Source organism: Culex quinquefasciatus, chromosome 3, assembly GCF_015732765.1.
Source record: "Culex quinquefasciatus strain JHB chromosome 3, VPISU_Cqui_1.0_pri_paternal, whole genome shotgun sequence".
In the NCBI taxonomy this organism is placed as follows: Eukaryota; Metazoa; Arthropoda; class Insecta; order Diptera; family Culicidae; genus Culex; species Culex quinquefasciatus.
This window is the reverse complement of record NC_051863.1, coordinates 91,838,275-91,854,983: the sequence shown is the minus strand read 5'-3', so window position 1 is coordinate 91,854,983 and position 16,709 is coordinate 91,838,275. Positions and strand designations below refer to the sequence as shown.

Genomic DNA, 16,709 nt, shown 5'->3' with positions numbered 1-16,709 from the left:
TACCATATCGGAAATGGTACCCTACCATTTTTCATAAAGTTCGACCATCTGAATTGAGGGTGGTTAGCAACGGTAACTTTAAAAATCTCCGAACAACGTTTCGTAAGATTACCATTTGTGTAATGGTAAAAATAAAGTAAATTTCCGCGAAAAAGCGACCTTTTTCTCTCGGTTTTTACTGTTTGAGAAATGGTTTTTAAAAGGTATTTTAAGGTTTTTCTTACAAATTTTAACCTTGCGTCTACTATTTTAGAAAGGGTTTGTAAATGGTTTTTTAGGGTGTTTCTTGCTATTTTTACCTAGCGCTACTATTTTGGAAAAAATTTTTATATGGTTATTTAAGGTTAATCCTACATTTTTTCCCAGTTTCACTATTTGAGAAATAGTTTTCAAATGGTTATTTAAGGTTTGTCGAACAATGCCGACCAGTTTTTACTTTTTGATACATGGTTATCAAACGATAAATTAAAGTTTATCATACAAATTTGTTCACTTTTTGACGGATGGTTCACAACAATAATATTTGAACTTTTTCGGCTCTAATTCTAGTTGATTGCCGATTCTGTTCGTTTGATCATACTGCCAAAGTCGTCCAAACCTGAAAAAATAAGAAAAAATCACAAAGTATCGAGTAGAATGTAACATTCAAATATGTGTACTTATCTGATGATTCAAATGATTTCCTTGATTAATGCCAATCGTGCGTTCGCTTCGATTTTGTTTTGTCGGTCGGCTGCCGCCGAATCCTCCAGCACCATCTGTTCCGTTGTTTCAAGTTCTCCACGGCGCTGAAATGATCAACAAGAAAAAAGTAAACAAAGTATCTGGGAAATCAAATGATTTGTTTGAAAATTATACCTGCGCACAAAACGTAGACAACAACCAGCCGCACAAACATTTCACTTCAGACTGTTTTTGCCTGCGCCAGCCTGCAACGAGTGCAGGTAACGAGCATAGCGAGAGAACAGAAACGAGAGAGCGCGCAAAGCAAAGTAATAATACTCTGCCTGGCGCACTCTTTCTTTTCTCTTCTCTCGCTACGTTCGTTACCTGCTCTCGCAAATATGCCGTAAATCCAAAATTATCAACTGTTGAAAAATAATTCGCTCATACAATTGAAATAAAGTAACAATTATCACAAACATGATATGCTTAAAATTGAATCGTTAACGAAACTCAAAGGAATTGTAGCGCATCAAAAGGAACCGTAATTTTCGAGCCTTTTTGTTCTTGAGCTCCTCCGTTTGTTTTCGCTTTTGTTGGTATAGATTCTGTCAATTAAAATTGGTAAACTCCAGATTGGCTTTCTTTGGCAGCTCAAATGTGGGTGAAATCCAGGGTCAAGTAAGCCAAATGATGTCCACCTAACTTGGTAAATCGTAAATTTGAAAAGTTGAAAGGCATGTAATTGTATTTGTAACGTAAAATTTTCTAAATGTAAACTTATTTCAATAAAAGTTTGTTCTGCGAAATCACACCTCAAGCTGAAGACAAAAACAAATCAGGTTGATGGTCTGATGTTTGTTGTGCATTGAAGTGGAAGTGTTTTGCCTTCCTCACCTTACTGAGGAAAGGCTATAAAATCACTCGAAAAATGAACTTCTTAATTTGACCTCGTAGACCCACCTTCACGTATACCTATCGACTCAGAATCAAATTCTGAGCAAATGTCTGTGTGTGTGTGTGTGTGTGTGTGTGTGTGTGTGTGTGTGTGTGTGTGTGTGTGTGTGTGTGTGTGTGTGTGTGTGTGTGTGTGTGTGTGTGTGTGTGTGTGTGTGTGTGTGTGTGTGTGTATGTAGGGATGTGGGTCTGTGCACCAAATAATATGCACTCGATTATCTCAGCACTGGCTTAACCGATTTGGACCGTTTTGGTTTCATTCGATTTGTCTTGGGGTCCCATAAGTCCCTATTGAAAATTATGAAGTTTAGTAAAGTACTTCAAAAGTTATGCTAAAAAAACGATTTTGGTGTATGTCCGGAAGATTGTAAAAAGGGTGGTTTTTGTAAGAAACCCAGTTATGTTATACATTTTCAGAAAGGTATTAAAAAGACCTTTCCAATGAGCCCAAAACATTGAAGATCTGATAACCCTATCAAAAGTTATTAGCACTTAAGTGTTATTTATACACTTTTTGGAGGCCGGATCTCAGATATTTCAATGAAAATGATGTCCGGGTCCATCATGCGACCCATCGTTAGTTAGATAATCGAAAGACCTTTCAAATGAGCCTAAAACATCAAGGATCTGACAATCCTATCAAAAGTTATTGGCACTTAAGTGTTATTTATACACTTTTTGGAGGCCGGATCTCAGATATTTCAGTAAAAATGATGTCCGGGTCCATCATGCGACCCATCGTTAGTTAGATAATCGAAAGACCTTTCAAATGAGCCTAAAACATCAAGGATCTGACAATCCTATCAAAAGTTATTGGCACTTAAGTGTTATTTATACACTTTTTGGAGGCCGGATCTCAGATATTTCAGTAAAAATGATGTCCGGGTCCATCATGCGACCCATTGTTAGTTAGATAATCGAAAGACCTTTCAAATGAGCCTAAAACATCAAGGATCTGACAATCCTATCAAAAGTTATTGGCACTTAAGTGTTATTTATACACTTTTTGGAGGCCGGATCTCAGATATTTCAGTAAAAATGATGTCCGGGTCCATCATGCGACCCATCGTTAGTTAGATAATCGAAAGACCTTTCAAATGAGCCTAAAACATCAAGGATCTGACAACCCTATTAAAAGTTATTGGCACTTAAGTGTTATTTATACACTTTTAGAGGTTTGATTTCAGATATTGTGATAAAAATATTGTCTGAATCTTCCATGCGAACTATCGTTGGATAGGTTTTTATCAGACCTTGCCGATGAGCCAGAAATATTGATAGTCTGCGAACCATATCAAAAGAAATGAGTAATAAAGTTGATTTGTTAAACATGTCCAGGGGAATGTTGCTTTTTTTACTGAATGTATTGACTTTATGAATATGAGGAAGGCACCAACCACCTAAAGGTGGATTAAGTAACGTTTTTAAGATAAATTCGGAATTTTGCTACAAAAATCACGTCGATTTCGGCAAAACAATCATGGATTCAAACTGGAACTTGCTAGTTTCGGCTGATGCTCAGAAAACCGTAAAATATGAGTATAAAAACAACATGAAATGAAACCCAAAAAACTTAATCAAACTTCACGTTTTAATAATTGCTGTCCGTTTTTAGTGAGGAACCGGGACGTGCCTGGCCAGCGGCGCCCAATGCCACCAGTGATCTGCTGGCCATTCTTGGTGTTAAGCAGAATTTTATGCTTGCCAGCTTCGACGGCACTTTTACGCCAACGGGAATTCCAAGCTATTTCTAATTCGCAGCGGCTTCAAGTTGGACAATGTCTTCGACTAAGGTGCGCAGCTCGCTTTTAACCGGATCTGACCCTTCCTCGCCGACAGGGCACAGATAGAAAAGTTTTGCAAGCTCTCCGAAGATTTCCGGCGGTACGGCAACCAGATGTGCCAATGCGTACGGCTTTCTGCATTTTCTTCCTGATGAGATGGCTTTCCCTTGACTGCCCACTACAACCTCGACTGGTGCTTCACTCGGCGTCGGTATATTTGAACCAGAACCTTTCCGGTTTTTGTAAGTTTGAGCAGAATACTGTTAGTTCGCAGCATATCGTTGAAAAAGGTAAAATTGAGGTGTAAATTTTTGTTCAAATTTAAAATAAAAGTAAATAGCAACTTGTTTCAGCTAAGTTTTCTAAACTTGTTTGACAGCTTTGACAGCCAGCGAGTTTAACCTGCAGGTCAGGTGAGAATCCCTGTGACTGAAAAAGTCACTGTTTTAAATTATGAAGGAGGTTTTATTGAAGGTAACGAAATTTTGGGGGAAATGGGAAAATTAATTCAAGCGAAACTATGTAAATGGGCCAATGTAGAATTGTAAACAAGCAGCCTTTTCTGCTTATTACTAATGCATGAATTCACTTACTTGTGGATATACTGATGGTTCACAAGTCCTCAAAAGCCCATTAACATGTTTTAGACGAAAGTTAAACAAAACTTCCGTATTTACTTTTCAATAGGGCGAATCTGTAGATGTAAACAAATAATCATCCCACTAGCTCTAGTGACAGTTCACGTTGAGTAATAAATAGGATAGGCCGCTTGTTTACATCTACGGATTCGCCCTATTGAAAAGTTAATACGGACATATCGTGATCTTTCCAAATAAAATAAACGAATAATCACTCCGCTCCTGCTCACATTTTATTTTGAAATATTTTGAAAAGCGGCAGTCTGCTATTTAGGGGGAGAGGGGGTGTGGACTAGAGACCCTAAATTGGGAGACTGGTCAACACTGGCCAACAATGCCAAGTTTTGGTGTGCGTAAAGGAAAATCTGGAGTTTTTTTTTAAAAAAAGGTCCAATAAACAAAATTTTCAGTTTTTGCTTTTTGGGTGTTTTTAATACCCCAGACTCAAGGCGGTTTCTCCCTCACCTTATCTGATCTATTAACCTTGTTTGTGATTTTTGCCAAGACTCAAACCTTTTAACTTATCTAGTTCAGTATTTTACCAGCTTACTGTACCCTCAGTCGCAGGGCTTCAAACGTCATTTACCCAAATACAAAACAGATCAAAACATTCAACTGTTCATGTGTTGCGACGGTTGCGACAAAATTGATTATAATCGGGAGTGCCGCCTCCATCCGGAACTACAGACCGGCGTACCTGGACATTCTGTACCCGGATCGAAACCTGCAGGAGTGACTCGGGTTCCCAAAGGAAATGTGATTGCTGGCGCAGCGTGGCAAGTATCGAGAGCGGCTGGGCGAGGGCTGAGGCAACATGATTAAGGAGTTAAAAAGATGAAGGAGGACCTCGAGGCGGAATATCTGGCGACATTCACGAAGCCGGTGGCCATACACGAAGTGTTCCTCACGCAAATGACCACCCATCCGGTGTTCCGGAACGATTCCCACTTAAAAGTTTTTCTCGAATTCGACCAGGATCTGTGCGCCAATCTGAAGAAGAAGATTGACGTGTTTGGCGGGCTGATGCGCCGCATAGGCAAAACCACTGACGAAATTCTCCTGAGCGCAACCGTGAAATACGTGAACGACTTCTTCGAGCACGAGCTACAATTCCTCGGCGAGTACCACGCGACCCTCAAGGAACCGGCACTGCGCACGGAAAAAATAACCAAAAAATACAAGGAGGTGGCCAACGCGCACATCCGCTTCTCGTCGGTGCTGACGACGCTGTCCACGGCCGAGCACGGCACCTTGGAGATGTTCCTGGCCAAGACGTAGGATATTTTCGAAAAGATTCGAGTAAGTTCGTAGCAGCAACAACCTTTCAGCTCGCTCTAATCCCGCTTTAATTTCCAGAACATAGAAGGCCGCGTCGCCAGCGGCCAGGACCTCATGCTCGGCGACACGCTCCGGTACTACCAGCAACGCCACCAAGGCCCTGCCGATTCGTCGGCTGCGCTGCCTCGCAGCGTACGAGGCCGCTTACCGGAATCTGGAAAATAGCGCGCGCCAAAAACAAGGACGTTTACGCGGTAAGTCTGGTTACTTTGAGCTTTCTCCAAAGGTGCGCAAAATCATTCATTCAACTCGATTTTTTTTCGGCTGACGATCAGACATGCCAGATGATGCTGGCGCAGAAACAGCAGATCGATGCTGCTGAATGCCAATGGAAGTAACCTCAAGAAGGACGTACGCCAAGAGGACCAACAAGGAACACCAAACTACAAAATCGGGCACATTCAGCAACTCAAAAAAAGTGGACCAGGAAGGTAACCTCACGGCGTTTTTTCGCGTCGGCTGATGACAACATGCAATGAATTATTAATCGAGTAAGTTATTTATTTATTTATCAAAGATATTTATTTGTAATTCTTTGCTTTTATCAGCCCCACCATCGTTGAGTAGATCGTACACTTTTCCGGCAACTTAGTCAGACAAAATCTTGTTCCGGAAGTTGCCCAAATCCTACTCCAGTACCAACCCAACCCCTTATTAAGCTATAGACAAAAAAGTTTAATTATTTCATTTGAAAACAGAATTTATTCAAATTTGGTAAACGCTTTTGCAAATTGCAAACTATTTTTAAATGGTTATTTAATGTTTCTATATGGTACTCGTGAATCAATATGAACCATTTGAACTTCAAAATTACCTTATGATTTAGGGTAACCATTTGAGTAAACATCCTCAAATAGTTTTTTAAAGTCATCAAGAAAATTGTTTACCATTACAAACATTAAAATAACTCTATTACTTATGGTGACCATTTGACAAATAGTTATCAAGGTCCGCCAAATAACATTATTACAAATGGTGACCATAACTCATAAGGTTGTTTTAAGGTCCTCACTAGAATTCATATAGTTTTCGTTTATCCGGGTGACTGCTAATTTTTCTAAGTCCAGCATAAATTTGAAATAAAGTCAAAATAATCATTTCATGATGTTCGGGTAAAATTTTGGAAAAAATAAAATTTTCGAAATTTTTGCTAAGTCCAAAAAAACTACCACTAAGAGCTCAATATCAACTGTAGATAATGCAGTAGGATCATGGAATATACTTTCCATGATACGCAGTCGGTTTCAAAAGTCGTCATAACTCGAGGAGTTTACAGCAAGATGCGAACAAACAAGCCAAGATAGTTTGAAGTTATATCCACCAACTCACTTTCCGCCCGGGACTGTATACAAATATTTAAAAAAAATTAGATTGTCATTATGTTTAGTCTTCCAGCAGTTTGTTTGCTAGAGTTTTTAATTTTAGGCTTGTTCAATAAACATAAATTTTACCACAAAATCACATTATATCATTAAATTAATTGGTTTTATTGAAATACAATTGAAAAACAGTCTATATGAAACTTATATTTTCTTACTGTGTATTACGCTTTCTAAAGCAACCAAAATATTACAGAAAAAAAAAATATCTGGAAACATCACAACTTTTTATGAAACTTTTATGTTTTTGTATGATATTTTTCGCCCCATATTTTTCCAGGAAAAAAATGAACTGGTCGGGATAATTTTATGTTTATGGATGATATTTTTCCGCACCATAGCATGATAATTTAAAGAAAATATGGGCGAAAAATACCCGCATAAAGATTTACTATAAACCTACAGTAGATTTTATGGTTATCACACGATAAATTCTATGGTTATTTTTACCATGATTCTACAGTAGCCTTTATGTTTTTTCACCATAGAATATATCCTATTTCGGGAATTTACTATAAAAAAGGGGTATTGTTAGGCACAGTCACCATAAAAATTTCGACTTTTCCCCATACAAAAAAAAACCAAAAACTATACATTCTATCGTATTTTCATTGATGCCTTTTCCGTCCAAAAAATTACCCTGACCATAGAAAACATCATACATTTATAATAAAAACAGTAACCATTATAATGGTTTGCACAGTAAATTCACAGTTTTTCATGGATTTCCATACTAAATAGTACGGTTTAAACTATATTCGTACATTGAAATAAATAATAACTACAGTATGATTCATTGTATTTGCATTGTATTTATTTTTTTCTCTCCACTAAATTGTACTGTAAAACATATATTTACACATTAAAATTAATGGTCAATACGGTATGTTTTATTGTATTTTTATAGTTTTTTCGTAGATTTAAAAAAATTAGTTCTTTTTTTCCGCGTCGTTTTCTTTTAATATTCTGCTTCAATCCGAACTTTCTGACGTTGTTCGAAATGTTTGTAGCCGGTGCCGGAACTACTGCTTCGTACTTGGGATGAACTCGAGTATTTATGAAGCACAATCCTCAGTGGAATAGGCCCCTGTAAAAGAGAAACACACTAAATTAGACATAGGAAATATTTTCATATGTTTGTTTCGGTACAAATGCTATTAAATTAGCTGTTACTAAAATTCTAAAATTCTAAAATTCTAAAATTCTAAAATTCTAAAATTCTAAAATTCTAAAATTCTAAAATTCTAAAATTCTAAAATTCTAAAATTCTAAAATTCTAAAATTCTAAAATTCTAAAATTCTAAAATTCTAAAATTCTAAAATTCTAAAATTCCAAAATTCCAAAATTCCAAAATTCCAAAATTCCAAAATTCCAAAATTCCAAAATTCCAAAATTCCAAAATTCTAAAATTCTCAAATTCTAAAATTCTAAAATTCTAAAATTCTAAAATTCTAAAATTCTAAAATTCTAAAATTCTAAAATTCTAAAATTCTAAAATTCTAAAATTCTAAAATTCTAAAATTCTAAAATTCTAAAATTCTAAAATTCTAAAATTCTAAAATTCTAAAATTCTAAAATTCTAAAATTCTAAAATTCTAAAATTCTAAAATTTAAAATTCTAAAATTCTAAAATTTAAAATTTAAAATTTAAAATTCTAAATTCTAAAATTCTAAAATTCTAAAATTCTAAATTCTAAAATTCTAAAATTCTAAAATTCTAAAATTCTAAAATTCTAAAATTCTAAAATTCTAAAATTCTAAAATTCTAAAATTCTAAAATTCTAAAATTCTAAAATTCTAAAATTCTAAAATTCTAAAATTCTAAAATTCTAAAATTCTAAAATTCTAAAATTCTAAAATTCTAAAATTCTAAAATTCTAAAATTCTAAAATTCTAAAATTCTAAAATTCTAAAATTCTAAAATTCTAAAATTCTAAAATTTAAAATTCTAAAATTCTAAAATTCTAAAATTCTAAAATTCTAAAATTCTAAAATTCTAAAATTCTAAAATTCTAAAATTCTAAAATTTAAAATTTAAAATTCTAAAATTCTAAAATTCTAAAATTCTAAAATTTAAAATTCTAAAATTCTAAAATTCTAAAATTCTAAAATTCTAAAATTCTAAAATTCTAAAATTCTAAAATTCTAAAATTCTAAAATTCTAAAATTCTAAAATTCTAAAATTTAAAATTTAAAATTCTAAAATTCTAAAATTTAAAATTCTAAAATTCTAAATTCTAAAATTCTAAAATTCTAAAATTCTAAAATTTAAAATTTAAAATTCTAAAATTCTAAAATTCTAAAATTCTAAAATTTAAAATTCTAAAATTCTAAAATTCTAAAATTCTAAAATTCTAAAATTCTAAAATTCTAAAATTCTAAAATTCTAAAATTCTAAAATTCTAAAATTCTAAAATTCTAAAATTCTAAAATTTAAAATTCTAAAATTCTAAATTCTAAAATTCTAAAATTCTAAAATTCTAAAATTCTAAAATTCTAAAATTCTAAAATTCTAAAATTCTAAAATTCTAAAATTCTAAAATTCTAAAATTTAAAATTCTAAAATTCTAAAATTCTAAAATTCTAAAATTCTAAAATTCTAAAATTCTAAAATTCTAAAATTCTAAAATTCTAAAATTCTAAAATTCTAAAATTCTAAAATTCTAAAATTCTAAAATTCTAAAATTCTAAAATTCTAAAATTCTAAAATTCTAAAATTCTAAAATTCTAAAATTCTAAAATTCTAAAATTCTAAAATTCTAAAATTCTAAAATTCTAAAATTCTAAAATTCTAAAATTCTAAAATTCTAAAATTCTAAAATTCTAAAATTCTTAAATTCTTAAATTCTAAAATTCTAAAATTACTAAATTCTTAATAACTCAATTTCCTGATTTCCTAATTTTCTAATTTTCTTATTTTCTAATGTTCTAATTTTTTTATTTTCTAATTTTCTAATTTTCTAATTTTCTAATTTCCCAATTTCCTAATTGGCTGAATTCCTAACTTCCTAATTTCCTAATTTACTAATTTCCTGATTTCCTGATTTCCTGATTTCCTAATTTCCTGATTTCCTGATTTCCTAATTTCCTAATTTCCTTATTCCCTAATTTTCTAATTTAGTTATTTCTTAATTTCTAAATTTCTTAATTTCTTAATTTCTAAATTTATAAATTTCTAAATTTCTTAATTTATTAATTTCCTAATTTCCGAATTTCCAAATATCCGAATTTCCTAATTTTGTAATTTTTAAATGTTAAATTTTTAATTTCTTAATTTCCCAATTTCCAAATTTCCTAATTTCCTAATTTTCTTATTTCCTATTTTCTAATTTCTAAATTTCCTAATTTCCGAATTTCCGAATTTTTCTTATTTCCGAATTTCCTAATATCCTAATTTCCTAATTTCCTAATTTCCTAATTTCCTAATTTCCTTATTTCCTAATTTCCTAATTGCCCAATTTCCTAATTTCCTAATTTCCTAATTTCCTAATTTCCTAATTTCCTTATTTCCTTATTTCCTTATTTCCTAATTTCCTAATAGCCCAATTTCCTAATTTCCTAATTTTCTAATTTCCTTATTTCCTAATTTCCTAATTGCCCAATTTCCTAATTTCCTTATTTCCTAATTTCCTAATTGCCCAATTTCCTAATATCTCAATTTCCTAATCTCCTAATTTCCTAATTTCCTAATTTCATAATTTCCTAATTTCCTAATTTCCTAATTTCCTAATTTCCTAATTTCCTAATTTCCTAATTTTTTAATTTTCTAATTTTCTCATTTCTAAATTTCCTAATTTCCGAATTTCCTAATTGCCTAATTTCCAAATTGCCTAATTTCCAAATTTCCTAATTTCCTAATTTCCTAATTTCCTAATTTCCTAATTTCCTTATTTCCTAATTTCCTAATTGCCCAATTTCCTAATTTCCTAATTTTCTAATTTCTAAATTTCCTAATTTCCGAATTTCCGAATTTTTCTAATTTCCGAATTTCCGAATTTCATAATATCCTAATTTCCTAAATTCCTAATTTCCTAATTTCCTAATTTCCTAATTTCCCTATTTCCCAATTTCCTAATTTCCTAATTTCCTAATAGCCCAATTTCTTAATTTCCTAATTTCCTAATTGCCCAATTTCCTTATTTCCTAATTGCCTTATTTCCTTATTTCCTAATTTCCTAATTTCCTAATTTCCTAATCTCCTAATTTCCTAATTTCCTAATCTCCTAATTTCCTAATTTCCTAATTTCCTAATTTCCTAATTTCCTAATTTCCTAATTTCCTAATTTCCTAATTTCCTAATTTCCTAATTTCCTAATTTCCTAATTTCCTAATTTCCGAATTTCCGAATTTCCTGATTTCCTAATTTCCTAATTTCCTTATTTCCTAATTCCTAATTTCCTAATTTCCGAATTTCCGAATTTCCAAACAAAATTATATGAACATTTGTAATAATCAGTAGCATTCAAATTTGCAAATTCTATTTAAAAAACACACACACACACACACAGGCACCGTGCCAATAAACGTCAAACGCTACTTTCTGTTTCTATTATTTTTCAGTTGCGTACCACTCAACAAAATTCTTTTCGTGACCTTTTCCTTGACGTTCACCGTTGAGCATCAACACACAACTTACCTAACGATTTTCGCCTCCAGACGAAACGACCATCCTGAACAAATCCGGCCGGAAGTGTCCGCAGCAGGCGCCGGGCCTGGTAGAAGAAGTCCCTAAAAAGAGGAACACACACAGTTTGTTCAGACCATTGCTCTCGCAAACTTGACCTTGACCATTCTCTTTTGAACATAACCAAACTTGTCCGCACCCTCAGCAAACGTCAAATCAAAACAAATTGCTGCCGGATCTTTCTCCGGATCTCTCCCGTAAAAGATCCGGCAACAATTTTGTATGGCTTGAAGTTTGCGGAGAGTACCAAAAAAAGGTAAACAAATCACTTTGTGCATCAACCAATAGCTTGGGAAATTTGCCTGCTGCTGTTGCGGGGCGATTCCGCCCTCTCCAAGTTCAACAAAACTCCTTATACTCACCCAAATATGAAAAAGTTCCGCCATCCCAGAGCCGTTCCGGTTCGGTCACCCGGCAAATTTGTCCAAGACCGTGTTGGACAAACGCCGGATGTTGCCTTTTTCACGAACACACGCGATTTCACTAACACTTTTTCGATTAAACAGCGGCCAAACACGATCGACACAAACATGATCGAACACGCGCGCGATTGAAAACAAATGAGAGCTCGCCATGGTACGTTCATTAGGGAGCGTCGCCCAGTTTAGGTGTCATGGTGCGTTCGTTAGGGAGCGTCGCCCAATTTAGGTGTCATGGTGTGTTCGTTTTGTGATCTTTAATATTTTTTGCCGTTTCAATTATTGAATAAAAATGTTTAAATGTTTAAATGTTTAAATGTTTAAATGTTTAAATGTTTAAATGTTTAAATGTTTAAATGTTTAAATGTTTAAATGTTTAAATGTTTAAATGTTTAAATGTTTAAATGTTTAAATGTTTAAATGTTTAAATGTTTAAATGTTTAAATGTTTAAATGTTTAAATGTTTAAATGTTTAAATGTTTAAATGTTTAAATGTTTAAATGTTTAAATGTTTAAATGTTTAAATGTTTAAATGTTTAAATGTTTAAATGTTTAAATGTTTAAATGTTTAAATGTTTAAATGTTTAAATGTTTAAATGTTTAAATGTTTTAATGTTTAAAAGTTTAAATGTTTAAATGTTTAAATGTTTAAATGTTTAAATGTTTAAATGTTTAAATGTTTAAATGTTTAAATGTTTAAATGTTTAAATGTTTAAATGTTTAAATGTTTAAATGTTTAAATGTTTAAATGTTTAAATGTTTAAATGTTTAAATGTTTAAATGTTTAAATGTTTAAATGTTTAAATGTTTAAATGTTTAAATGTTTAAATGTTTAAATGTTTAAATGTTTAAATGTTTAAATGTTTAAATGTTTAAATGTTTAAATGTTTAAATGTTTAAATGTTTAAATGTTTAAATGTTTAAATGTTTAAATGTTTAAATGTTTAAATATTTAAATGTTTAAATGTTTAAATGTTTAAATGTTTAAATGTTTAAATGTTTAAATGTTTAAATGTTTAAATGTTTAAATGTTTAAATGTTTAAATGTTTAAATGTTTAAATGTTTAAATGTTTAAAAGTTTAAATGTTTAAATATTTTTATTTATTTTTTAATATTTTAATATTTTAATACATTAATATTTTAATATTTTAGTATTTTGACTACAGCATCGATGGAGTCGTCCTGCAAAAGGTTGACCAAGTGAGAGATCTTGGAGTTTTGATGGATCCTAAGCTGACATTTGACCTCCAACGAGTTTCGGTGATTTCCAAGGCCAATCGGCAGCTTGGATTCATTTCCAAAATTTCGAAGGATTTTCGAGATCCGTACTGCTTGAAATCACTGTACTGCTCCCTCGTTCGGCCCATCCTAGAGTACGCTGCCATTGTGTGGTTGCCCTACCAGCTAACGTGGATTTTGCGAATCTAACGTGTGCAGAAGCGGTTCATCCGGAGGGCCCTGAGAAGCTTGCCCTGGAGGGATCCAGTTAATTTGCCTCCGTATCCAGCTCGATGTCGGCTGCTGAACATCCAACCCCTTCAGTCCAGGCGTACAACGCAGCAGGCAACTTTGTTGCTAAGTTGTTGAACGGTAAAGTTGACTCTCCGAATCTGCTCTCTCTTATCAACTTCCGCACACCGCAAAGAACGCTTCGTGACTCAACGCTACTAGCCCGCAGATTCCACCGTACAGCCTATGGTTTCAACGAAACAGTTTCCAGCATGATCCGAGCCTTCACAGCAGTAGAAGATTTGTTTGAATTTGGTGAATCGTCTGTCCGTTTTCGTGATAAAATCAACCGTACTCAAACTTTTATTCATTAAGACAAACATTGTCAGATGAATGTAAATAAACAATTAAACAATTAAACAATTAAACAATTAAACAATTTTAATATTTTAATATTTTAATATTTTAATATTTTAATATTTTAATATTTTAATATTTTAATATTTTAATATTTTAATATTTTAATATTTTAATATTTTAATATTTTAATATTTTAATATTTTAATATTTTAATATTTTAATATTTTAATATTTTTATATTTTCAATACTTTTATTACATGATTCGCATTATTTAAAAAAATCGTTCAAAAAAAGTTTACACTATGCAACTATAACATTACAATGAAACTTACTGTAACAAAAAATTGGAAAAAAATGCGTTATGAGATTTCCAATAACAAAACCATAATATTTGCTGTATTCATGGAATGTACAGTAGTTTTATTGTTTCAATTTATAACATTGCCAATAACAAAACCATGAAATTTGCTGTAACCATGAAATCTACGATAACTTTATCGTCATTCCAATGAAGTAAAAAAAAATCAACCATAAACTTACCATAAATATTATAATATCTATTGTAACTTCATGGTTTTGACAATACAAATCATCATATAATTTTATTCGGGTATCATTCAAAAACATAAAAGTATTATAACAAGTTGTGATGTTTCCAGATATTTTTTTCTGTAATAATTTGGTTGCTTTAGAAAGCGTTATACACAGTACGAAGATATAAGTTTTATATAGACTGTTTTTCAATTGTATTTTAATAAAACAAATTAATTTAATGATATAATGTGATTTTCTAGTAAAATTTATTTTTATTAAATAAGCCTAAAATTAAAAACTATAGCAAACAATTAAAAAATCATAGAAAATCGATAATTGAACATTGAAATGATTCGCTTTTACCTTCATTTGAAAGCTGTTTTTGCGATCTTTCGAATGCTGTATCGAACAACTGCAAATTTTATCGTTTTATATCAAGTTTTTGAAGAAAAACTTCGACCCTTGAAATCTACAAATTCGGGACACTTTTTTCTAACGATGTAAACAATCTTTTTTATCGCTCCAGGGGTACATATTTTTATAAAAATAATGACTTCACATTCTGAAACCAGTAAAACTCAGAGCAGTTCTCTAGGATTTCGGTCATTCGATTTTTTGTATTTTTAATCCGACTGAAACTTTTGGTGCCTTCGGTATGCCTAAAGCCATTTTGCATCATTAGTTTGTCCATAATTTTCCATACAAAGTTGGCAGCTGTCCATACAAAATGATGTATGAAAATTCAAAATCGGTATCTTTGAAGGAATTTTTGATCGATTTGGTGTCTTCGGCAAAGTTGTAGGTATGGATACGGACTACACTGAAAAAATGATACACGGTAAAATAATTTGGTGATTTTTTATTTAACTTTTATCACTAAAACTTGATTTGCAAAAAACACTATTTTTATTTTTTTATTTTTGATATGTTTTAGAGGACATAAAATGCCAACTTTTCAGAAATTTCAGGTTGCAAAATCATTGACCGAGTTATGAATTTTTAATCAATACCGATTTTTCAAAAATCGAAATTTTGGTCGCAAAAATTTTTCAACTTCATTTTTCGATGTAAAATCAAATTTGCAATCAAAAAGTACTTTAGTGAAATTTTGATAAAGTGCACCGTTTACAAGTTATAGCCATTTTTAGGTGACTTTTTTGAAAATAGTCGCAGTTTTTCATTTTTTAAAATTAGTGCACATGTTTGCCCACTTTTGAAAAAAATATTTTTGAAAAGCTGAGAAAATTCTCTATATTTTGCTTCTTCAGACTTTGTTGATACGACCTTTAGTTGCTGAGATATTGCAATGCAAAGGTTTAAAAACAGGAAAATTGATGTTTTTAAGTCTCACCCAAACAGCCCACCATTTTTTATTGTCAATATCTCAGCAACTAATGGTCCGATTTTCAATGTTAATATATGAAACATTTGTGAAATTTTCCGATCTTTTCGAAAACAATATTTTCAAAATTTTTAAACCAAGACAAACATTTTAAAAGGGCGTAATATTGAATGTTTGGCCCTTTTGAAATGTTAGTCTTGATTTGAAAATTTTGAAAATATTGTATTCGAAAAGATCGGAAAATTTCACAAATGTTTCATATATTAACATTGAAAATCGGACCATTAGTTGCTGAGATATTGACAATAAAAAATGGTGGGCTGTTTGGGTGAGACTTAGAAAACATCAATTTTCCTGTTTTTAAACCTTTGCATTGCAATATCTCAGCAACTAAAGGTCGTATCAACAAAGTCTGAAGAAGCAAAATATAGAGAATTTTCTCAGCTTTTCAAAAATATTTTTTTCAAAAGTGGGCAAACATGTGCACTAATTTTAAAAAATGAAAAACTGCGACTATTTTCAAAAAAGTCACCTAAAAATGGCTATAACTTGTAAACGGTGCACTTTATCAAAATTTCACTAAAGTACTTTTTGATTGCAAATTTGATTTTACATCGAAAAATGAAATTGAAAATTTTTTGCGACCAAAATTTCGATTTTTTGAAAAAATCGGTATTGATTAAAAAATTCATAACTCGGTCAATGATTTTTTGCACAACCTGGAAATTTCTGAAAAGTTGGCATTTTATGTCCTCTAAAACATATCAAAAAATGAAAAAAATTAAAAATAGTGTTTTTTTGCAAATCAAGTTTTAGTGATAAAAAGTTAAATAAAAAAATCACCAAATTTTTTTTACCGTGTATCATTTTTTTTCAGTGTAGTCCGTATCCATACCTACAACTTCGCCGAAGACACCAAATCGATCAAAAAATTCCTTCAAAAGATACCGATTTTTGAATTTTCATACATCATTTTTGTATGGACAGCTGCCAACTTTGTATGGAAAATTATATGGACAAACTAATGATGCAAAATGGCTTCTTTAGGCATACCGAAGGCACCAAAAAAGTTTCAGACGGATTAAAAAATACAAAAATTAAAATTGAAGAAAAAAGACCGATTTCGTAGAGAATTGCTCCTCATGCTTAGTAATGTTTT

General features: G+C 31.5%; 1 pseudogene; it reads left to right on the top strand.

The window, feature by feature from the left end:
- Window positions 1-3,398: 3,398 nt before the first annotated feature.
- Window positions 3,399-6,090, top strand: LOC6036790 (annotated as a pseudogene).
- The last annotated feature ends 10,619 nt before the right edge of the window (window positions 6,091-16,709 follow it).